We start from the raw sequence: 24,904 nt of genomic DNA, 5'->3' as shown, positions 1-24,904 counted from the left end.
CTGGTTTTCTGAAGCAATTACAGGAATAAATCTGTGAATGAAATAAATGTGCTGTATACTAGCCTGAATCAATGACAAAGGGAGATTTAAATCTGGGGGTGGGAATTTTACTGCTCAGGAAAGCAAGGCAGTGATCAACTGCATTTATCTGAGACAAATGCTAAGCAACTTGCTCCAGTACCTCTGGACTAACTTACTCCACATAGATCATGGATCATGTTCCTCCACAGCCAGAAAAATGTTATACTGCATATTGTTATATTGAGGGAGATGCTTGACAAAGCAAGCTGAATCCATTAACTTTCTACCACTTTCAACCATAATAAGACTTTGTTCCACCTCTATAGATGAAATATTAATCTGACCTGTAAGAGAATGATATCCACAATCTTCTCCTATTACAGACCTCCCTGTTCAAACTCTTCTCTTCTTTTGAGAATTACCTTTGCTCCTTACCAAGCTGGCAAAACTCTTATATTCATATTTCCCCCTCCCTCTTCTGGAACTCAAGACTTCCCAAAGCTACAATGATTTACTGAAACCAGTTCTACTTAGTAAGAACTCTGGCAAGCAGAAGCTATACTAAATGCACCAAGCGATTCACAGAACAAGATAAAATCTTCCAAGAAAATTTTCAGGCAGTAAAAGAAGAAACAACTAGTGAAGGGTTGACAGTTTTCAATGTTCCCTGAAACATGGGAAGATCAGAAACATAAAAATTAGTATCTTTTATCTTAAGGTGCATATCTGCCCATTCACCAGCTGAAAATTAGGGATTGATTCATTAGAAATCAGGACAGATGAAAGCACTGTTCCTTGGCTAGACCTCCAGAGAACATATCCAAAACATCTGTAAGAGATGGACACTTAACCCTTAAACATTATAGAGTTTTCAAAATATCCATATGTTACATCTACTGGGATACAAGTTTTTTACAGTAGGAGGAAGTTAATTATAATCCAATGGGGGATATGTTTCTCTGTGTTGGTTTTTGATTTATATTTAATCTCTATCCTACACCAAAATATGTACATATATAATTAGCTTAAAATATTTAAGAACATTTCTTGATGTGGGATCCATTTGCAAGGAACATGATACTAAGTGCCAAGACTGAACTGAACTGATTTACTGACAAAGCATCAATATTTTCAAAAACATTTACACTGTAGAGAGTATGGAATTTGATAATTTAGAAATTTCTATAACATTGGCAAGTTTACCACACACAAGGTCTTCACCCTGAAGTATGTCAAGTAAAATCATGTGTTGTACTTCCTCAAACATGACAAGACTTCATATGTAAACTTTTTCCCTTTGAAGAAATCAGATCACATTATTAGCTGAGATAATTTCTTAATTTAGTTAAACAGCACTGTAATGTAAAAAAGACTAGAAAAAATGCAAGCGTAAATTGCTGGTTCACCAAGGAACTTAATTTCTATGAATATGTACTTCATAGAGGACAAAACAATTCTGCTTGCCCTTAATGACCCCTCTCTGGGTCATCCTGCTTAAGGATAGAAAATTAGAGATTCAGTCTCCTTTCTTGTAATTCTACATGAAATGGTGACACCTTTCCAGAGAGCTGATGGGACACTGGCTCCTTTTATCACAGAAAGAATGTTCCAGGTTTTAAGAAAATACGGATTAGTACTGCGTTTAAAAATCCAGACTAACAATGGACTATGTAGATGTTGGCATCAGTTTGACCAGTTTTGTTCTTCTAGACAGTGTTGTGTTTAGCAGTTTAAGGGGGGGTGTCAAGGGTCAGTCAACATAGTAATTAATTCCTGTCAAGATCATGATTCCTGTTATCAAAGAGGAGGTAAATGGAATGCATGCAAACCAAGGATTTCAGAATCTGTGATGACAAATGATTCAGTACCTACAACTTGGACACACAAAAAGAGGGAAGGGTTCAGGTCCAAGAGGAAAGGTTAAAGTCAAATGAAAAAACAAAGGTAAATCCATTAAACTTAACTGGCTTATTTCCCAAATATGCAGTATATACATATCAGAATTTAATCACTTAAATCCTGCAATTTTACAACTACTTTTAAGCCCGGTCACTTTACAGGGCTCTTCCTGAACAACACACACAGAGTGCCTTTTTAAAGTACTATCCAGGTCGATGGTTTATAGGACAGTTATGCTCAAGGCTGAATACTGAATAAAGCTCAGTGCTCCTTTATTCCTCCTCCACTCTTTGCCTTTTGTATTTCAAACAGAAGGAGGGAAGAGAACAAAACCTAAAAATCTAGCACAAAACAGCTGTACAATGGCTCTTCACAGAGGTGTAACTGCTGAGACAGACATCAGCATTTATACGTATGCGCGAGAGCAGTTCTTGTCTGACTGTTCCTCAGTGGCAGTAAACCTAGCAATAGCAGAGGAAGGACCTGAAATTGCACACCTTTTACAATGAGCTTTGCGTGATCCTGATGTCCTTGCAGCTGAGGAGTGGTATTCATAGAGACAGTTTTGATCATTAGTGTTCTATGAGTTTATTTATCCTTTTTGTTATATATGAGTTTAACATCTTGGAGCAGTTACTGGGCAGATGGGACTGCAATGAAATAAAGAACACAGAGGCCTTGATTCTCCTCCCGCTTGCGCTACCACAAAATCAGTTCTACTCCACTGCACATAAAAGCAGGGTGTGACTGAGAGCAAATGCAATGAGAGCTGGACAGGAATCTGATCAGCTGTCCACAAAACGCTGGGGGGGGGAGCTTAAAAAAAATCACCCATTTCACTTTTAGATGCATCAAATGCCTGAGATCAAGAAGTCAACAATCTCAAAGGGCCCATAAGAAATCAGGATGAACTTATCCACAACCTTAGGACATATTTATATATGAAAAAATTTGAGGGAGTATAAGAGAAATCACTGCCTTCTTTATCCATGCCAATTTACCAGTATTTATAAAACCCCCACCAAAACAAAATGACATCTTTTCAAAAGGGGATGCCTTGTATTTACAGCTTGTGTCCGTACTTCTGCAGGCATGTCTTGGCTTCTTGATTTCATGCCTATTTAGGATTCAAAGTTGTTAAGGTGCCCATTCACAGACATTTTGCAGCCACAGGTGTTTGCCTGTGGAAATCCCATATATATACAAGAAATCCGAGACAAATATAATCTTAACATAATGGAATTAAATTTGACTTGAATTAAAAGCTACCATTGAAAACCAAAACAATAGTGACTAGGACAGTGGCATTAGAAGAACAGCCCTACGGACAGGACTAAATGGCCAAAAAAAAAAAAAAAAAAAAAAAAAGCTCAATAGCTTTCAATCATTTGTGCTATTGTGGCTAAGGAGGAACAAGGGTTAATGATGACAAAGCAGACCAGGATGAGGTACCAGAAAAGCCTGGAAGGAGGAAGATGACCAAGAGAAAGGTGGCAGGCACCTAGATATCAAAACTTCTAGGTCTTGGTGTCTGACAAAAGCCTTTTTGACCTCCTTGACCAAAAATGCTAAAATATATTACTGGAGAACAGAACTTCCCTCTACTGTCAGTTGTCTTCCATCCCTAACATACACAAATTGAAAACACAAAATGAGACAATCGGTCTGATTCTTTCTCAGACTGTTATGATATTGACAGAACGCTGAATGAAGCTCAAAACAAGTTTATTTTTCCTACCCTAAATTTAATTTAGACTTGAAATATGGGGGGAGAAGGTCTCTCCTGTTAATTTGTAAATGTCTTTAAAAAAAGTGGTGACCTATTTGGACTGGTGACTTTTTACAAAATAAGGAAAAACCTGTTGTCACAAAGCTCGAGACTTTAACAGATGTGTCAGATACTCCCTAAAGGAAACTGCTTCAGTCCTGAACACTGGTAGCTCTTTCAAAGCCCGACAGTTGGTTAGCTTTGCAGCCTGAAAACCTGAAGGGGTTTGCTCTTAACACTGCAGGAGATCTTCACCTTTTTAGTAGAACAGCATGACAAACAGGCCAACAAGCCGTTAACCTGTTCTTTCTTCTTGAATCTTTGCATTCCACCCATTAAAAAGTCTTTTTCACTGCCCTGAAAATCTGGCTGTTGGAACACCCTCTTGTTCCACATTTTCCACAGCTACAACGTTATTCAGCACTCTCAGGAGGAAAGTTAGGGTCATCTTCTGATTCCGGCAGTTCTTCTGAGCGGGGGTAGGAGGTGGGGGTGGTGGGCTTTGCTTTTAGACATAAAGCCATGTGGATAAAATTATAAGAAAACTGAGGAAGCCATACGTACCAAGATATGAATCTTTCTGTAAGAATTTCTTTTTTAGGAATAGACATGTTCTCTCTTACTCCCCCCCAAATTCACCCCCACAAACTGTATTAAAAGCACAAGCTTGCATATATTATCAGTATTCTCCATTTCTTTTTAATCCTATTAATAATTATCACCATTTCTCCAATTAATAGTATGGGGAAGTTCTGTGAAAATCTATAAACTACATACAGACATAACCAGCAGCCATTTCATATACTGCAGTTTGAAAAACATACTGTCCTAATCTAAAGCACATCCTCTTTTCTCAGTGAAAGGTACTACGCACCGTCCTGGTTTCAGCTGGGATAGAGTTAATTGCCGTCCTAGTAGCTGGTACAGTGCTGTGTTTTGAGTTAGGTATGAGAAGAATGTTGATAACACTGATGTTTTCAGTTGTTGCTAAGTAGTGTTTAGTCTAAAGTCAAGGATTTTTCAGCTTCTGATGCCCAGCCAGCAAGAAGGCTGGAGGGGCACAAGAAGTTGGGACGGGACACAGCTGGGGCAGCTGACCCAAACTGGCCAAAGGGATATTCCATACCATGTGACATCATGCCCAGTATATAAACTGGGGGGAGTTGGCTGGGAGGGGGGATCGCTGCTTGGGAACTAACTGGGCATCAGTTGGCGAGTGGTGAGCATTTGCATTGGTCATCATTTGTATATTCCAATCCTTTTATTATTACTGTTGTCATTTTATTAGTGTTATCATTATCATTATTAGTTTCTTCTTTTCTGTTCTATTAAACCGTTCTTATCTCAACCCATGAGTTTTACTTCTTTTCCCGATTCTCTCCCCCATCCCAGTGGGTGGGGGGAAGTGAGTGAGTGGCTGCGTGGTGCTAGTTGCTGGCTGGGGTTAAACCATGACACGCACATTTAAAGTATTGCTCCCCTCAAATACTTCTCTTCTCAAGACACCTATTTGCAAACCTTGACTTTATTCCCAAGATTCAGTTCTTCTACACTGTCCATAAATCATTTAATCTTAGTTCTGTTAGACATGTGACTGCAGAATGAAGTTAAGTACAAGACTCATTTCAACTGACAATATTCTTTGCCTGCAATTCTGTGCTACTTAATTAAAAATTACAATCTTGAAACAAGGGAGTTTCTTGTTCTGCCTTGAAGCTGCTGAGGTAAGGATCAGAAGCTAAGGATGCTGTATAGGACTTCAGCAAGAAAGACTGGAAATACACACTTTGGAATATTATGGTAGGTCGCCCCTTTTAGATTTCCTTATTATTTGGTACAGAGGCATATATGTCTAATATAGTATATATTATACACATAATATCTACAAATATTTATTATTTGAAATATTAAGGAATCTCATCCTTAAGCAAGGCCTTTAAAATGTAACAGCTTTATATTCTACAGTGCACTTTAGGTTTAACCTATGGTCTTTATTGAAGTACCCGTGGTTCTTCCAGCTTCACCCTCAGTCTGCTGAAGACATATGACGCACATTTGTCACAGCAGTTTGCCAAGTGACAGTCCCCAGTAATGAGAACCCCAAAAAGAAGGGCCCTGAAACCTAAGCTAATCCTTACAAAGGAGGTGGAAATCTTCAGTTCATGGCTGAGAGGATCACTAATGTAGTTTTGTGGTTATTCTTCTACAGTTACTCTTGGCACACCACTCACACAGAGTTTAGAGTTTAGATAGCAGCCTTTCACTTCTCACAATGCCAACCACAGAAACGGCAGCCAGGCAAGTACAGAAGGCCAGCAGGTAGCACAGTATAGGTTTTGGAATTAATTTTCAGCCTACAGTACAATGCAATGTATACTTTTGCAAATTACCATGAAAAACATACAAAACCACTCAAGTTTTGACCAAGTTTGATTTAAATGTAGCAGTTAACTACTTTAAAGCATTAACTCTAAGGAATTAAATGCTAAACTAATAAATTCAACGAAATACCACCATTGGCTGATATTCTTTTAGCAGTACAAAACATGTTTTAGTTTTTGTTCCTCGTAGTAGGAATACCATTGCTTTAGACACTATAAAAGTCAAAGAGTAAGACATTGTAACTTTGTAAAGAAATACTACCTAAAAAGACGTAGAAAGATGAAATTAGCTGAATTTTCTTTGGGAAATAATTTATTCTGTAGAAAATCTGATTCTGATCATTCAAAAGCCCTTCACATAATTGCCATACAGCTCTGGCTACATTTTTTCAAGACTAAATTCCCAAGACTGAAGGAAAAAGAAGCTGTTCATTTTCAATCCCTGTTCCAGTCACTACATACTGTTCACAGCAGAAGAGGTTAGGGATCCTGGGTCAGGGGAGCTAAAGACAGTCCACCCCAGGGCAAGGTAGTCAGCAGAGTCTCCTGTGAGAAAAGAGCAGATGTGGGCTTAAATACCCTGAGAGAAAGGACTTCCAAAATTTCCATGAGGAAATTAAAAACCAAACCTACTTTTGCTGATTTTCACTTCCACAGCTGCTCTGCAAAATGGTTTCACAGTCTGAAACAGAAACCAGGAACTGCCTGGTATACTGTGCTTGCCACTAGACTGTCCCAGTTTCTCTGAAGTCATTCTCTCTCCATTAGTGCTTCTCTTCTGTTTGAAACACTGGCTTCTATGCTTCATCTGACCTAAATGGAGGCAAGACAGCCATTTTTTATCTTGATTTTGTTGTCTTATCTTGATTTCATCTTGCTTTTTAAAATTTTGCTAGTCTACTGGCAAGCACCAGAAGCGATGACATCATAGCAGGAGGCGGCATCTATTCAGAGGAGATCAGAGGCAGGAAAAATACTCCCAAGAACACAAAAATAGTTCCTATTACATTTTACTCCTTGGCAAAGGAATATTAGATTATATAAAAGGTAATAGAAATAGCTAGCACAGATACATGCAAAATACTTCAACAATAATGGTAGTGCCTCATCCCTCTGGCTCACAGCTGCAAACTGGAAACCAATATTCTAGGTAGGTCAGATTTGTCTTAAGCTGAAGTTCACTAAAAATGTACTGATTTAGACTCCAGGCACCACGTATGGCAGAGGGAACCACATTCTTTGTGAATTAAGTGAGACTGAACTGCCAGAGAAAGTCTGGCAACTAAGTCAGGCAAGAGAATTGTGGTGGAAGACAAAGAGGGAAAAAAATCTATGTGGATTCCTGAAATTAAGCTGTAAATGCACAATAGTGTTGTTGCATTGTCAGAGTTGCCACTTAAGCAAGAAAGTACTCCTTCCTATAGTGAAAATTACAATTCTTCATCTTCAAGGAAACAAATACCCTGATCTGCTGAAAAAAAACAGCACTGAGATTTTCCAAATTCATATAGACATGTCAGGTGGATAATGGTCTCCACAGCAAAATGACAAATGTCCTCCAGCCTTTTTTTTTTTTTTTTTTTTTTGAGGGGGCAGGGAGGGAAGAGGAGAAGACCAAAGAAAGGGAAATGGCCAAGGAGGAAGACTATGGAGCAAGAGGAATGGCTAAAGAGCTAACTAGGAACATAGAAGATCCAATGCAACTACAATACAATGATAAAAGCTTCCTGTGCGTGACCCTGGGCGAGTCACTTTTAATTCAGCTCCCCTTTATAAGAACAGGATAATAGCAACACATTTAAGCTGGCATGAAGATATCTGGTTTAGAGAGAGAAAAACATTTAAGCATTGCAGTATTGATGATCATACTAGCATATCAGCAACAGGCAGACAAACAAAAAGTGCTTCGCAGGTACACAGGATCACATTAAAAGGAAATATTAACCAGTACTAAGTTGTGGAGAGCTTTGCTGAAGGATCTAGAAGTAACCCTCTACAGAAGGGTTGCGTGTTAAGTCTCTAAACAATAAACTCTACCCATGCAAAAACATCTATCACAGTTAGACCACTGAACTAAGCAACTCCTGTGTCTGATGAAGGGGAAGTATAATAAGCCTCTCTACTCTGAGCAAAAAGTAAACACACTTTTACAATCAGCTGGTCTTCGGTTTGAGTGTGCGTATGTACATACCACTGAATTAAAAAGCTCTGATTCCACTGCCCCAAATACTATCAGTTATTGCTGATACTCAGTCACTACTGCCAACGGCTAAAAAACCTTCTGCTATGTCTGGAATGGAAGTGATCTTCACCTCTGGAGTTTGAAGGTCAGAATTTTATTCCTCAGCTACTTCAGTATAATCATGATGTCTGGTCTAATGACAGATTAAAAGAGGGCACCTGGGAAATCTACGATTGACAATATAATTCTACCAAAAAAGACCTAAGTGAGCATTTATTATTATCAGCAGCAATGAATGAGAAATAGTTTTTCTATACCCAGAAATGTGATGATTACCAGAAAACCCCAGTTGTACTGGTACATGCATGACCTTTCAAGGTTTTTTAACATACATAAAATGAGAGACACACACTTGGCTTGTACCAGGCACAATGAGACCTTAATCCATATATCCTATATTCTAAGCAAGTACAGTGACCGCCAGCCAATGGACCATACTGGTGTTGCACCTCTGTGCGATTCAGGCATTCCTTCTTTGGCTTGCAACAATTTTCCTGATTCAGGCTTCAGCAAAGTAATGTTTTTTCTCATTAAAAGAGTTGCTTTTGATGATCTGGCATTTTGCCACAAAAATGACTAAGTGAAAAGATGTCTAATTGTTAGTCTTTTTTTTTTTAGTAAAACTGCAGACAGCAACAGCTCTTTTCTGTATTACAAGAACATTAGCTCAACAGGCCTGAGTGTAAGAAAGCATACTAGATGTAAGATCTTGTTTATTTAAAATTGATTCAATACGAAAAGTTTAGGTTAGATCAAGTATCACTTACATAAATCCACTGTTCCCTTATTTACAGGTACTAAACATTTCTCTTAGAATACATATAAGTACATGCAACTTACACACTTACTATACAGTTACAATTAACATACCAACACAAAAGAGAAAGCTAAAAAACAAGTGTTTGTCAAAAATAAATTACAGTGAAGCCTTCAGCAAAAAAAGTCTTAGAAATAGCCTTTGTGGATTTCTCCTTGGAGCAGACAACAGTAAATTGAATAATCTGATTCACTGGAAGGAAGGCTAAGATTTTGTAAAACTTCAATATTTCATGTCCTCCCTTAGCTAACTTTGCCTTGTGTAGATAGAAGTGTCTGATTAAAATGCAACCTTCAGAGAAAAAAAAATTATAACTATGTTTTAAAACAGTAACATCAAAAAGTTAAGTATGTGCTAACAGTAATGGGAGAGAGTGGTGGCCATCAATCGTGTTGGTGTCAGGCCTGTTGTTTTGAGGTTAAAGGAATGGCTCTAGTGACTGAGTCTACACCAGCAGGTCATTAGTGAGCAGGATTTAATGGGCTCACAAACTACATCTTGTCTTCTTGAAGTGGAATGCACCATTTGACTGCAAAGCCGGACTGCTGAAAAATAGCTGTGTTTCGTCTGAGATAACAGTCTGAAAAAGAGATTCCATAATCAGGAAAACAAGAGTTGAGAGAGTTCTCTTCATAAAGATGCAAACCACAAAATACATGCTGTCTTGAATTACAATAACACACTGCAGAAAGTTTGTATTAAGACCTATTGTAAAACAATTTCTATACAAAAGAGCAAAAGACAATCATCTTTCCAACTCTGCTTATTTCTTCAGGCTCATTAAGGAAATTCTGAGACAAAACACAGTCTTTAATCTCAGGCATTGCTACAAGGCAACTGTACATTTCAAATGAGACACACTCATTCCTAACAAAACAAAACCTCTACGCAAGTAAAAAGTCAGTCCCTGAAATTCAGAAGTCCTTAAGTGCTTACCTTTTTACGAGCAGGTCAAATTTTTGGAAGTAGTTTCTCAAAGCAACTCAGACATTCCATGTTAACTGTTGTGCTGCAATAAACAGCTGCAAAACTTGCTGATTTATTTCCCCATTTGGTGTGCATGCTGAACCCCAGAAGAAATCCCATGCAGGAAAAAAATAAAGGAAAAACAACCCCAAAACCCCCAGGAGAAGCACCTCAGCCCTTGAGCAAAGTGCAAAAAAGTTTAACAGGGAAACAGAAAGGAAATCCAGCGACAACTAAAAGTTTGGATACGAAACAGGAAAAGCAAGCTTGCTCCCCTCGCCTGTAGTCCTGGCTAAAGGTGCCTCTCCAAGCAAAATTCACTGAGACTCCCAGCTCCTCGGAGCAGATGGTATTCACACATTATTCCCGAACAGCAGCATTCCCTAGTCCAATCAGGAGGCAGCACTCGAAAGCTAAGCGCTTCCCAGACTCTGTTACAGTTTTCAATAGCTATAGCAGAAGATGAATGACTCAGAAAATGAATAAGCAGGGAAAATAAAACACGCCTCTCTCCTAGTCAGAGGCACAGGCAGTCAGTTCAACAGTCCTGAGTGTACTAAGCACTGGTTTCAAGTTGAATGCACCTGCTTTTTTTCCTTAAATCCTAAATGCTGGTTACATTTGCCGTATCTTTAATTTGTGTGATCAACTTCATCTTGGGTTAAAGGCCCCATTAAGAAATGAATCTTTGCTTTTTTTTCTTCAGTCTTAAAAACAACAAACATTTGTAAGAGTCAAACAAAGGACGAACTGTATGTGTGCTCTTCCAGACAAAAAATTTCCAGATAACTCAGTGAAACTCCTCATACCATCTCTTGCTGAATACATACATAAATATTTCTAAGATTAAGGCCTATTGCAAATGATAGGAAAAGAAGAAAGGTTAATTTCAAAACTCTCTCTCCTAAACAGATTAATACGTTCTCTGGTTTTGCCTGAAGTTTACCAGTAAACTTTAAATTACAATAAAACAAATACATCTAAGAAGCAAATGAATTAATGATTACCAACTTTCAGGTGAAGTACAACCATTACCCAAAAGCTGGCCAAACAGAACCAGTAAACTACTTCCAACTGCTTTGCTTAGCTTATAGACCATTGCAATTGCCCCATCCAGAGAACACTTTTAAATACAACTCCTCAACTTGATGCCTGGCTTCTTCTGATGGCTGCATCTGAGTAGTAAAGGCGGATCTGCTAAACAAAGCAAGTTACTCATGGAAACAAGCACCAGCAGGTTTCTCCCTGGAATACAGTAGTGCACTCGTGAGCTTTCCAAAACATACTGAAATTCTCTTTGGTTTTATAACACAAGAGGCTGCAAGGAGATAACACTGTGTTTAATGTTCCTATACCAGCTCTCACTGCAGTCTACATACAATGTTTTTATTGCTGCCACTCAGAAATTAACTCTGCGTTAGCTGAAAACACACAGCAGTCAGACAAGTGGAATCAGTTAAATCAGTAAAACTACTTGGGGTGAGAAGCATTCTCCCAGGTCCCCCTGGACATTTTCAGATCTTTGTGGCTGTAAATTGATCCTTTGCATTCCTGTCTGACACATGAACTGTGAAAAACTCTTCAGGGATATTCTCTCTGCCATGAGTAATGCTCTAACAGCATTTCTGCAAAACAGAAGACCAGTTGCAGAGACAATAAAATACCGTGAACTCTGGTCTAACTTATGCTATTATTATTTTACGTCAATTTTTTTTTTTTCTTCATTCTGGAACAAATAAGAGAACTCTACTAACAACTTGCTTTCCTACTTTCAAAACACCAAGCATCAGGATTTCTCCAGCTTGGATTAACGGCAGGACCTACATTCAGAGGCATCGATTTGCTACATAAGCCATGCCATGCCCACCCAATGATTAAGCAAACAAACCCACACATACAGCTACAGGACAAAGAACAATGGCTTGTGTTATTACATCTGCCACAGCTGCCTACCAACTTCCCAACTACATCTAGAGAAGTATTTAAAGGTGTAAAACAAAACTAGAAGCATAGCTAGATCCGGTAAGAAAACAAACATTTCTTGAAACTTCATTTTGGCAGACATTTTCTGATCACTGCATTAAGCTCTACAGCAGCCAAAATCATTGACTACTGACTCACTTAGCAAGGCATCTGCTAGGCCTCTGAGCCCATATCAGCAGTAGCAATGCTTTCCAATTAAATCTTTTACATGTGCTAGTTCCTTGGAGATGCTCAGAGAGGAAGCACATCTAAATGTAAACATTATTACCATGATGCTCTAACTGACATTATAACCACATGTATGCACTGAGAAACCTCCTGGGCAAACATCCTGATCAGACATAATAAAGAATATTACAGTGAAGTAGCTAAAGGTAAGCAGCTATTTATTCTTTATATCCCTCCTGTACAGTACATTTGTTAGATATGGATGTAAAGCATCAGCAGTTGTCAATCTTTCTGGGCATCACCAGAAGAGGAGGCTGCTGGCCAACATCTTAGTAGTTACATGTATGTGATCACAATAACCCTTGATTAAAGGTCTCAGAAAAACCCACTTGACCGACCCTTTGTCAAAATGTGGGTCTCAGCTCTCATTAAAGACTGACAATTTCTTCTGTGGCTTCTCCAGCTTCTGTTATCTACTACCAGAACCTTATGAATTTAAAAGCTTCTGACCTATAAATACCTTGAAACATCAGATGTATGCTTTTAATTCCTCATCATCTCTACTCCCATGAAATCCCTTGTCCCCTATTTTCCAAATCAGACACATGAACAAAACATTAAAAACCTCTTGTCTTCACTATCCTTGCAGCATCATTCTGAGGCATCTTCCTACATAGCATCCTCACACAGCTGATACACCTCACTAATATTAACAACTACTTTTAGATACCAGGTCCTGACTGGACAGATTCCAGAAGAAAGATTAATAGAGTACACTCTTCCATTCCATTTAATTATACTGAATTCATCTCTCCAATAGTAGGCTGTTGCTGTAGAAAGTTCTGAAAGAGACTTGTAGCGGTGTTGTATTTTAGTGATAAAACTGGGAGTTTCCCCACAATGCTGTGTTTTGAAGTTGCTCTCTTTTAGAAGCAAAATAAAAGAGGCGTTGAACATGCTTGACTATGAAAGGGCCCTTTTCTTTATTACCAAAGAATGAAGACACTACTTTGGCTGTTTCCAGTACTTCCAAGTATGGATGGTTACATTCTATTCATCTAATGTTCCTTCACGATTTCATTCCTCCCTTACTGTGTGCTCATCATCTGGTGGGGTGCTTGTTTATTGATTGGCTCAATCCTCTTCTACAGAGTTCAGTAGGGAGAGAAAGGAGGAGACTGCATGCAACAGTGTTCATAATTCAATTACAAACTTGGAAATTGTAGAACACATTCTACAAATCATTATATACTAAACTTCTTAATACTTGGTTTCCTATTCCCCTGGAGGTCTCCGCCTTTTTGATACTGTTGGACATTTTATTAAAGCTATATTGGATCTTTCTGTTTCCCTGCTTAGTGTAAATTATAATGAAGTTACCAGATAGTGCTTGTATCTATTTTAAAATCTTTCTCTTTGTTGCCAAAAAGTTTTGATGACAATAGAGAAACCCAATTACACCTGCCCACCTACTTTAAACTCTGTGATGTTTGCTCTACTTGCCACACTATCACTGACAGTTCAGGCAGATTATTTATCATCCTTTTCAAACAATGATCACTACACATACCTGGGCCATTTCTTTGGATTAAGTCCAATACTGATGATATAACTTGTAGGAACCTCAGAAAATAATGTGGAACAGTGGCCTAATGATACTTGCAGGGCAAATCTGTCACTATTTCAGATGTTCGCCAATAAATGCTGCCCTCAGGTAGGATATTTTATTTGATTTTGTCACCAGTGTTTATGTGCAGATATCCCACTTTGTTTTTGCTCACCAATATTTAGAACTTTTTTCCCCGGAAAAATTTATTAGCTGCTTCAGACTTACCTTTCAGTACAACATATCTTTGCTATGAATTATAGTTAGTACCTGAATACAGTGTAGGTAAAATCAAGAAAACTACAGCAAAATATAAAGAAAAGGGTTGCCACCCAAAATATGCCTACCACTTTTATACACAATTCATCAGGAATTCAGTCTGCATTTATCTTCTCTAGGTATTACACTGCCATTTCTCTTTTTCTTTTTGATTTTTCCTACCATCAAGTACTTGTTTCTTCTTTTGTCAGAAGTGATAAGATAGACACGGTATAAGAACTCTAACAAAGAAAAGAATGAAGCATAACTGTCTTAACACTCTATAGTCCTCTGCTAGCTCAGCCCTGAAAACTGAAATTCACTAAAAAAAGTATGATTTTTCAAAACTGCTCAAAAGAAAGACCTTGCTTTTCTAATGGAATATCATGAAGTAACACACTTTGTTAAATAATCTGGTTACTCACAGATGTCTAGGATAACTATTTCTAGTAATAATGTACGCTTTGTTTCTTCAATGTATTTAACCCAAAGAGTTCTTTGTAAACAATATGAATGTTTGCTGAGGTAAGTAGAGAAAGAACAAATAATTTTTTAAGGATCTGCACCACAGGCCACAGTACAGCACTACTTAATCACCTAATGATATTTTAATATGTTTAATTGCCAACCTACTCATTACCATTTTTCTTCAGTCCTGTAGACAATAATGGAAATTAACGTTTAAAAACTACTACCACCAAAACTCATTACTTTCCAACATTCACTCTATATAGAAATCAAGTTTTCAGACTTGATAGGGTAGGACAGTACCATGGATAAGAAATGCCAAAGTTCACCTATGTTTTTGCACAGTTTTGGAAGATGGCTGCTCTGAGACAAAACTCCTTTTCTCTCACATAAGGAAAAGGATCAGTGCTCTGCCTTTCAAAGATCCAAGCAAGCTGTTTGCAATTTGTGCAAGCCTACCAAAAAAAAAAAAAAAAGGCCAATACAGTGACCTATGCCCATTAGAAAGTCAGCAAAAATAAACTAATTTTAATGTTGCACAAAAATGTAAAGTGTGCCATATTAAGATTGTATTAAAATTATTTTCTACTGGTTCTCTGTATTACTCTGTATTCAGACCTCATATTTTCTCTACATTTAATGTGTTTATTACTGACAGTTGTATCAATGTAATTTGACTATTTAAAAGATAATAAAAACTAAAAAAAGTTTACTATTAATTTATTCTGTATAAATTTCAAGCAAGCTAGTCTTTTCTTCTATACTCTCCTCCTCTTTCCATGTCCCATACACTTTTTCAGTACACCACATCTAAATCAAACCTTGCTTATCAGTCTAATCACACAGCATCTTTATTTTCTCTATTTACTTTCTCAGATACAAATGTTCAGTAATATTAACTTTGCTTCCTCAGACAGCATGCCAGAATGGCAACACCTGTAAGAAACACTTAACGTTTAATTTCCAGGCAATGTACAATACTAAACCACTAGACATACTTCTATTAAAATAGATTCCTGACCAAATTTCCACACACTTGGGGAATTCACATCAGGGGGAGATTTGCTCCAGAACAAGTTAACTTAATTACAACAGTAAAATGTAAATAACTTACTCTTATAAATACTCAGTTGTTCGTAGATGAGGGGGAGTTTACTTTTCAAAGCATAACTGCATGGTATCTTCAGTACTACTTCTATTTAGAAGGCAGGGGCTTCAGACTACTGCACTGAAAATTAGTGTTGTCATCCTATTTTCCTTCTTTTTCTCATTACTAGATGCCTAAAATGCAGTTCTGAAGAAGAAATGCCAAATCAGCTCCTCTATTATCTGCCTCTGCCTCACTATTCAGCAACAGAATTTCCTCTTGCATGGGGAATTCCTGGTTCACAGCCTTTTCTGTGGAACTTCCAAAAAGACACTTCAAAAGCTTTCGCTATTTTTCATCTTATTTTGAGTCTAATCTTTATTCTCTCTGAGATCACCATATTATCTTTAAAAGAAGATAATATAAGGTTAAGAGTACATATATATTGTCCACACAGTGAAAGTAAATGTCAAGTCCAGGGAACTAAAGACCCTACAGTGCTGATGAGCCTTTGGCTCTCTGCTGAGACACTGGATGAGGTACCCCAAACTACATCATCTGCCAAATCGAGCTCGGTAGCAAAATTCATGGCCTTTTCCTGTTCTAAGGCAGATCTACCCTCTCTCTCTGAATAACAATCACATTTGGTCTTCACCTGCAGCAGCCATAATTTGTTGGTTTTGGGTTCCTGTACAACTCTGCTAACAAACTTCCTACCTACTCTACAAAAAATTCGGTTTTCCCAGTCTTTGCTTCTGTTTTCCTCTCTGCCAAGTGTGATTTTTAATGCACATCAGGGTGTCACTGAGGCTAGGATTTCATTACTGCCCTAGAACATTGCTTGAAGAATCTAAATTACCAACAGCAGACAAACTTCAAGCCTGGCTGTCATCCATGTAATTCACCTGGCTGAATATGTACGTCAGAAACTGAAAAAAATATGCTATAATTATTGTATTATTAAAGCACAATGGTTTAACTTCATTTCTTCGTGGTACAAAACCTGCATTTGTGATTCACACTTACTGTGTAGGGAATATGATTCCACTAAAACCAGTAGTTGGGATTTGGTCTACAGGGTTGTTCAAAAGGTCCACTAAAAATACTGTACCCTTAAAAGATTAACAACCAATTCACAAAGAAATATTGTCAGGACATGCAAAAGAATAAATTCAGAGGTGGTACCAGTGTTCACTATAGCTATATAAACTGTGATCTAAGCAATTATAAGACACAACAAATGCACAATTCATAGATATTTTGTACTCAAAAGTTTGTACACAAATACAACATCTTATAAATCTTCACTGGCTTGCAAAAAGCTGCTGAGTTGTCTTTTATTCTTGTAGCTGCAAGTGGCTATAGTACAAAAGAGAAATCTGTAGCTCTGATATGTCATCCCTCTGAAATGGGTAATTTAGGGTTATGGTTTCAGAATCAGCACATTCTTCAGCACTTTTCTTCCAAGAAAATTTTTTTGTGAAAAGAATCAAGTAAAACCACGCCAGTACATTAAAAAGAACACATCAAAAAGTCAGAACTTGAGCCATCATAAAATTACAATTATCTTTCTTTATATTCCTGCATTTCAGAGAATGGAAAGAAAATATCGGGGGGGAGGGAGGAGAAAGGGGGTGCTTTAATGATTTTTAAGATCCTTATAAGAACCTGTAGCTTTTACATGAGCCTTTATCCTAGGCATACATGGAGAGAAGTTACAGAACTTCTATCTCCTTTCACAAATGTCAAAATGGATAGCAACCTATGAAGCTTGTGTTCAAAGCAGTCGAAGCACTATAGCTCAATGAAGAATCCTAGAAAAAAATCCAATAAACATTTCACCCACAGGTTATGATTTTATTCCACGGTCTATTACGTCAAGGCAACTAATACAGCTTAAATCTCATTTCAGGTCCCCAAATAAATGAGTGGTCCTTCTCTATTCCAGCTACAAGCAATAATAAATCTATGAAGTATCTCCATGAAAAGCTGGCAACGTAATTTGATTAGGAAAAAAACGTGTGTTGAGAAATGAGACACACAGCTTCTCAGTCTTGAATATTCCACTAATGTCCTTCTAGCTGATTTCGTACATCTCTATAAGCAAATGACAGGGCTGCAGGAGGCAAAAAGAACAACTCTAAAGTATATTATTGCCACCAATTCCTCAGAACAGCTTTTACTATCATTAATGATCTATTGATTGGGCTGGCAATAAGCAACTAAGAATGAAGTGACATTGAATTTTAAGGTAGATGGTTAACTGATATGAACTATCAGGTAGATTAAATAACAGTTTTCTTCTGCTAGCAGAAAAAGGAATTTGATTTGACATTCTTGAAGGTAAAAAGGCACTTCTACAGTAAGCACAGAAGTTTCAAGTTATGGTCACTTCCCAAGGCATTAATATTTGTCACATGAGCAATACAGTAAGATAAACACAATAGTTATCACCGTGTTCATAGCAGTTCACTAGCTGTTTGATAATAAAAGGGACAAAGGGGCTGCTTCAAGAATGACAGCTACAAGAAAACATCCTCAAAGGGGAAAATCTTTCTTAACAGCACTCTGCTGGCATATTTTTGAGAACTTTCTATTTACTGAATTAATGCAAAATAATGCATTGTATATCATAATAATAGATTAATCCCTCAGTCCTGCATATTGCTCCTGCAGCTCCAGCAGCATAACACTTAAGCAACTGACCTTCTGATCAAGAAATGGTTCAGCCCATTTGGTTCACAATGGGATAATTTAAATCAAAGTAATTAAAAAAACTATAAAAGAAAGAAGGGGATTTACATAGTTAGAAGGGGGAACCAGTGTAGGTTCTTCTAGGATACTTGGTACCATGAGTGCTTGCTTACCCATCATTTCCCAGTTTATGAACATTTCCAGTGTCTGCCTACTTATTCAAATATTTTCTAGGAAAACAAGTTTCTACACAATGTGACAGAATATACTTCACATGTCTGTAAGAAGAAGAATGAGAAACCTGTGTATCTTAAAATATGCATTCTAAATTTAGTGAGCCATTTTAACATATTTGAGAAACCAAAGTTAAACTTATATTTCCCACAGAATCTAGGCACTCTCTGTGACTCCTAAAGTCCAGAGTCTGATGTTGGGACAGGCAAGAATATTTGCTTATATGTTTGTTAACATCAGCCCAACTATGCATGCATGCACTTCTCTGATAATCCCAAAACTTGCTGCTGTAAAGAAGAAAGTAAGATTTAATTCTATGCCCTAATGGTCTAAGAGGAGGTATAAGACAGGAGAGGCAGATGCTGTTCTTCTAGAGAGAAATTAATATAACCACATATGAAAGAGAATAGAAAAATGAAATCAAAAGTGTGATCCTCCCCTCTTAATCTTTTCATGTAAATATTATCATTTGAAACAACACTGAAATCTGTCCTTGATTATTTTATACAATTCAACTTCAGTTTGGCACAGAGCCCGAAGTAAAGCAGTGCTGCCCACTTATATCTGCCCAGTCAACTGTTCACATAGTTTAAATGTTACTTCATTCCCTTAACCACATTCCTTCCGTACAGTTTTAGGTCTACTGTGATATTAACACTGCAGTTATGTCGTACTTGAAGGTCTAGGTTATCAGCAGAGAATATGCTGTGGGAAATACATAACTAGTTCTTGAACAATATGTATGTAGGAAGTGGAATACTCTGCAGATTTCAAACTGTATCCAGAATAGTACCAAATACATATTAAAGAGCTGAGAATCAATTTATTCTGAAAATCACCATCCTAAATTGTTTTCATAAATGTAAACAATTTGTTGTCCTCAATGCAGCCAATTCACTCTACTAACAGAGAAATAAGACTTGCAATTGCAAACAACTTTTTACCCCAATTTATGCAGCATGTGGAATGCTATAAATCCAGGGAATAGCTGCAGTTTTAACCATGGACTTTAATTCCAGGGTGAATTTATGTGGTCCCTAGCTAAATATATCCTTCTAAGTAAATTACTCATGCAACTGCCTGTAGGAAAGCTTTCTGCAGATAAAGAAACTGTTTCCAAATGCTACGTTTGACAGCACATACGGCATAAAGTTACATTCTTTTCTCACTGGCAAAAAAGACCCCCAAACTGAATAATGTAGAATGCATAGGTTCCTCTTCTCTCAGCAAAGGCTGTCCAGGAGATAGGTTAATTCTGCAAGGATTACTGCTCCTTGCAATGCACTGTATGTATCAGTCCACTATATGTTTATCTCAAAACCCTGTAAACAGAGTGATTTCTAAGATAATGTGAAGCACATTACCACATTCATTTCTACTTATCCATGCAGAAGACAGTAAAAACATGCCTAACCCTGTGCCTTTAGTAGGATGTGTAACTCAGACACTCTTTCACTATCCTTTTTTTTCCTCTCTTTTCTATGTTTTCTACTTCTTACCATTGGAGTTGTCCTGGTCCAAAGGATTATCTGGTTCCATTACTTCAAATAAAAGCATCCAACATGCAGTTCTCCATGCAGCAGAGGCATAAAAACACAGCAGTTGCCTAAGCTGATTCACCTGATTTATGAATTAGTGCTGCATCCATAAGAGGCTGTGTTTCTTCTTTTGTATTACATCTGGCTCCTTTTCCAACTAGATGGCTGGGTATTACAGCATGCAGGCCTTTTTCCAGCATCCTCTTAATGCATTATATTTAAAGTAGCAGCAACCTTTTTCTCCCATCCCCCAGACTAAGTTACAGCAGTAACTAGGCTGAGCTGGCAGAGAGCGGAGCTCATTCAGAACAGGACCAGCAAGCGTTCTCCGATTCGTGTTGCTGCATAAAGAGAATGATTGATACAATAAAAAGTAAGTGGGCTTTGACACAGTACGGTATGCACTGCAGAAAATCGCACCAAAACCAGCAAAGGTCTTGAGGGTTTGGGGAATGCCTTGTTGAAGCCACCAGCACGCACCCCCTCACACACAAACACAAATTATGTCCTGTTCCCTCCTCCTCCTCCCCCCCGCTACAATCTTTTATAACCCTGGATCTCCTCCAGCAATAGTCTGTTCCTTTACTCAGTTTATAATAAACTCTGCCATTCCCTTGTGTCCCTAGGGCTGTCTTGGAAAGGAAGGAGGCTGTTTGCAGAATGAATAGACCAGCCAGTGCCTTACAGGGAGGCAACTCAATGACTCCGCACTGGGCAGTTGTAACTCACTGCAGCAACAGCCTTCTGCTGGAGACCTTGTCCTACATTTACCCTCTTTGCCAAGCCAGGAGCTGCTGCTAAGTTGGCATTTTAAACAGCCTTCTGCAAATGAGCCAGAGGGGCAAGCACCAGCCTTGCTGGACTCATACGGTAGATTATACCAAAGTCTGCAACTGCAGACTCTCTCAAGAGAGACAATATTAGCTGTCTGTTAGATCATAGTATTAGAAGTCAGGTCACCTTCATTCTGCTACTGGGTCTGCCACTAACTCCCCGAGACCTCACATAATTCATAACTCCATTGTGCCTCGATTTTCTGTGATATTGACATTGAAATATGTCTTATCTCACAGGAATACAGCTGAAACTTCCCAGCTTTCCATGCTTTGAACTTCTTGGATAAATGATATGGTACAAGGACTGAGGAAGAAGACCCCATCACCTAGCTGAGGCATAAAAATTTTATTTTCTCTGAAGACATGTCCACAAAATAACAGAAAAAAAAAGTCAGTGTGCAACTATAAACCAAGATGTGTCTCTGAAAGGTAAATTCTTATTGCTTACAACAATCCTGAGACAATTCTCCAAATCCAGACTTTCAGGATCAATTTTACTTTGAACCTACTATTCAAACTCTTTCTTTAGTACTCTAGCTAAGGCATTAAAACATATCTTGTTCAAAGAGAATGCTTTTGTCTAAATCTAAGGCACGGATCACTCTAAACATCTACAACAGATTTAATGCATTTTGGGTTTCTCATGGCTGATGACACAGGATTCTGAGGCAGGCAGGGGTTTCTATTTTGGTGCTCCTGGGTAATGCTTCTGCCTTACTAGCTCACTCTTTACAGAGTCATGTAACTAGTGCTTTAGAGCTGACTATTCACGCCTGGTGCTACACGCTGTAGGCGGACAAATGAATGGCTGGCTGAAGGGAGAAAAACATGCAGTTCTGTATGGAGAAATTAACCTAGCAGGTTGATATGACTCTACTGTAATTGTACCTTGCAAAAACACTTTAGTATTGTTCCTGAGGATTATGCCATATTAATAGAAGAAAAACTCATTTCCATCTATTTATTTTAAGTATCGCACAGTATATAGCCTCTATTAAATAATGTTCTGAGATCTCTGCCTTGGTCTAAATTACAGTGCTGCAAACCCTATATTCTCTCCCCTCGCACCCTACGCTCCCTATGTTCTTTACAACTTCACTGCTTCTCCCACTCACTGACAAAACAAAAAACCTCCCTCTTTCCACCTTCCCCACAAAACCACCTACTCTGTGACTACAGGAACATGGCACTCTGCCTGTTAACAGTCCTCCACCTGTTTTGGGTCATGGATACAGTCTAGGAGTTAGTATATGATAGAAAAAAGTGTGTTAACTCTTGACTGACACATATTACATCCCTCCAGTCTGAGCTGACAATAATAGGTATAGAAAGGATTTAAAGAAGTTTTGGGGGTGAGGAGTCCTGAACAGATATCATCTGTCTATTCTGTATCTGGGGATGTGGAGATACACAAACATACACACACACACAGAGTGACTCATTAACACAGCCCACCTCAATCATAGGGGACTAGAAATGCCTGGAGAATCATGATTGTCAATGTAAAGAAATACATAGTTCTGTAATGAACATCTGAATTGAGACTATAAAGAGAAACAATTTGTATTCTTCCATGAAACAGATGCTGCTATATAGACAATAGACTTTCCACAGACAATTTAGTGCCAGAAAAGAATAAACACCTGTGAAATCCTTCCATGTGGAGAGTCAGGAATAATCCAGGAATGCTACAGAATAGCTAAGATCAAGAAATTAAGATAGGAAAGCGAAAAATAATAGTTATTTAGACCTCAATGACTTTATGTGACAACTGATTGGATTTTAATGTCATCCAAATGATTTGCTCATCTGTAGTTACAGCCCTAGTAAAAATTAATCCTTAATGTGCAAGTCAGAATGATGTCAATATTTTGGCTAAGACTGTATTCACAATTTCTAACAATTGAGCAATTGTCATACATTCTTTGTTTGAGCACAGCTCACGCAGTTAGGAAAAGTAGCTCATGCAATGATTTTGAAAAGAAAGGGACAGTTGGAAGACCAGGGCTTTGATCACTAGGGATTTTAATTGCTCAGGCACTGAATGGAAAATTGCAGAAGTGAAGAGGGAAATGATTTTCAGACAAATGGCCTGAATGGTCAGAGGCTATGCTAGACCAAATCCTAGGAAATGAGCCAAGCACACTGAACTAATGAGTGTGGAAAGAGAAGTCTAGCTAGCATATGCTCTGGAATACCTATGAGGTTAAGTAGAACACAAAATTTAGAGTTTTGGAAAGCTGACTCTTCAAGGAAGGAATTTTAAAATGGTTGGAAGGAAGTGGAAATTAAATGTACTCTGTTTCTGTCTAATCAGAGCATCTCCGCATTCCCCTAGATGGCTAGTTTTGAGACAAAAAAGGAAGTTATATCTAATTGCCTAATGTCTGCATGTTATATACCAGACTCCAGTTGTGCTCAATATGTAAGACTTTACTTTGGAGGAATTGGTAGCTACTACTTCTTAACTCCTATTTCTTTTCATAAAAGATGGGAATCATAGCTCACATTGGCCTTTATTTCACACTGTAATGTGAAATTGTAAACAAGAAAGATGGCACTTGGTCTTAGTTTGCTGTAAAACTTTTGGAAAATCACCTCATCTCTCTTTTATGAGCTACAGGATCTGCATTGAACCTGTTTGTTATTCTTTATCATGAGGTAATTTAATATTTCCAGATTAAGCAATACGGTCTAAGTTTGAAGTCGTATAAATGTGGTGATATAACTGGCCTTGGATTTATTTCCAGGGAAAGGATTTGCTTCATAGTTCTGTTTGGACCAGGTTTTGCTACTTTATGTATAGTGGCAATGGATTATAGTCAACAGAGACTATGAAAAGTCTACTTCCTTTTCTACCAGGTGTTTTAAAGATCTATAGGAAAAAGTAAGTAGAAATACTTGTATGTGTAAACAAGCACAGTCAACAGACATTTTGAAAACAATATTCCATTCTTCAAAATAATATTCCATTCATCTAGAAGAAAGTGTTGGTATCATTTTTATGTTGTGCCTGGTAACACATCATTTTACTATTGTAAGGTCTATCTCTAACAGTCTAAGAACGATGCCAAAGTACAGCACAAGCATTAATTAGGCCTTGCTCACACCAAGTAAACATTACCGTTCCCATATCGTAACAAGAGTCACAGAAGCACAGAGCTGCAGGACACCTTCTTTGCAATCATGAATGTGACTATGTTTGAAAGTTATAAAAACTTGAAAAGCCTTAACTATTTAAAGTTCTAATAGCCCTAAAATGAGTCTTTTCCAGTATTAGCAGGTAAAAAAAATCACCAATTACATTTTAGTTGCTAATATCTTTGCAAAAATGATTCCTGGGGATCCATTCTCAGCATGCCACCTCAGTAGTGTCACACTACGTGAGAAGACCAAGTTGGAGGTGGAAAGATCTCCATTATTTAAAATAAGGAGAAAATATTTTAGGCTGCATATCTACAGAAATGAGTGAGAAGAGGTTCAGTTGCTTTTCCCCTTGAGAAATGGAAGAGTGGTATACTATTTTGCCTGCTGTTTGATGCAGTCGTTGTTAGCCAGTGTAAAAGATCAGCATGATGCCACAGCTGCCCGCCACCACACAGTCCTTCTTTGAAACATAAATTCATATGTAGGAGGGAACAATGAATGCCTCCAAGTTGAAAAGCCAGTGAAGCACAGACCTGCTTAACAAAACAGTTTGCCAAGGTTACTGGGGGTGTTGTGAAAGCCTCCTCTTTTGTGAGGGCTGAATAACAATTCATACCAAGTAACCAGCTTCACAGTTTCTCTGGCTTTACCTGGCAAGTTTTCAAAGTCACTGCTCATGGCTGGGTCTGTTCCCATTGAGATGCAGCTTATCTTGCCCTGGACAGCAAGCGCAGGGATCATCCTACTCCAAAAGTTCATGCCAAAGCCCAATTGTGCTGTTTTTCTGCTTG

At 38.0% G+C, this 24,904-nt stretch overlaps 1 long non-coding RNA gene across 1 annotated transcript in view; it reads right to left on the bottom strand.

Moving 5' to 3' along the window:
* Positions 1 to 6,411: 6,411 nt before the first annotated feature.
* The window catches only part of LOC142044054 (uncharacterized), a 51,747-nt gene continuing 33,254 nt past the window's right edge, over positions 6,412 to 24,904 (bottom strand). Inside the window, exons 4-5 of the long non-coding RNA XR_012654190.1 lie at positions 6,703 to 6,882; positions 6,412 to 6,615 (exon numbers count right to left, since the gene is read on the bottom strand). This is a non-coding gene — a long non-coding RNA (uncharacterized LOC142044054). The remainder of the gene's footprint in view (positions 6,616 to 6,702; positions 6,883 to 24,904) is intronic.

This window comes from Buteo buteo, chromosome 23 (assembly GCF_964188355.1).
Source record: "Buteo buteo chromosome 23, bButBut1.hap1.1, whole genome shotgun sequence".
Classification (NCBI taxonomy): domain Eukaryota; kingdom Metazoa; phylum Chordata; class Aves; order Accipitriformes; family Accipitridae; genus Buteo; species Buteo buteo.
This window is presented reverse-complemented; position numbering and strand designations above follow the sequence as displayed.